This window comes from Silene latifolia, chromosome 4 (assembly GCF_048544455.1).
Source record: "Silene latifolia isolate original U9 population chromosome 4, ASM4854445v1, whole genome shotgun sequence".
NCBI classification, from domain to species: Eukaryota; Viridiplantae; Streptophyta; class Magnoliopsida; order Caryophyllales; family Caryophyllaceae; genus Silene; species Silene latifolia.
Window position 1 is genome coordinate 77,818,543 of NC_133529.1, and position 1,008 is coordinate 77,819,550.

The 1,008-nt window shown below is 40.9% G+C and overlaps 1 non-coding gene across 1 annotated transcript; it reads right to left on the reverse strand.

Annotated features, from left to right (window-relative positions):
• Nucleotides 1–565: 565 nt before the first annotated feature.
• On the reverse strand, nt 566–672 carry LOC141653955 (small nucleolar RNA R71). Its single transcript, XR_012547543.1, has one exon. It is a non-coding gene; the product is annotated as a small nucleolar RNA R71 (small nucleolar RNA).
• Between the last annotated feature and the right edge of the window lie 336 nt (nt 673–1,008).

A 1,008-nucleotide genomic window follows, 5' to 3' on the forward strand; every position in this document is an offset into this window, starting at 1 on the left:
AGATCACAAGGTAATCCATTACCTATTCACCTTGAAATTGAAAGAACCCTAACCAACAATAAATGAGTTGCTAGAGGTACTTTGAGAGGTATTGGAGAGATTGTGGACATTCAACCAAATAACATTGAGTTTACCAACCCTTTTGCAAGAGAAGAAGAGTACAATACAAAACCCACCACAAAATCAACCCACAATGCCTAAATTTTCATCACATTCCGTACCAACCGAGGAGAACCTACCACATGGTACTCCTATACCACCGCATTTAACCGGTAATTTCATTGCCAAATCTGCATTCATACAACAAGTTGAGAGAAGTCAATTTGGAGGGATGCCTAGTGAAGACCCTCACTCACATATGGAGACTTTTTGTGACTATTGTGATGCGATTTCTCAAACCGGAGTTACTCAAGACCAAATCCGGTGGGTCTTATTTCCTTTTTCTTTGATTGGTACCGCAAAGCAATGGTTGAAAAGTCTAGACAAGACTGCTCTTGGTATTGATTCATGGAAAAAGTTGGCACATGCTTTCTACAAGAAATTCTATCCTCCGGAGAAGACTAACATGTTGAGAGCCCAAATCACCGGGTTTAAACAAAGGGATGAGGAATCATTGTATGAAGCATGGGAGATATTTAAGGACACTTCTCGTTCTTGTCCACACCATGGACTTAGCGAGTGGTTCCTTGTGCAACAATTTTGGAATGGTCTATATGAAGACTCCCGAAACATTCTCAATATGGGATCCAATGGTATGTTTACCGAAGTTGATGACAATCAAACATGGGCCAAAATTGAAGAAATGACCGTTCATAACTCGCAATATAGTAGGCCTCGGAAGGCTACTAGAGGAGGAAAGCATGAGGTAGATTCCATCACTCAATTGGGTGCTCAACTAAGTGCTCATATTGACATCATCAATTTGAAGTTTGAGAAGGCCATGGCTAAACTTGAAGAGGCCTCCAAATCACCCAAACAACATGTTAATGCTATGGTGGCATCATCCTT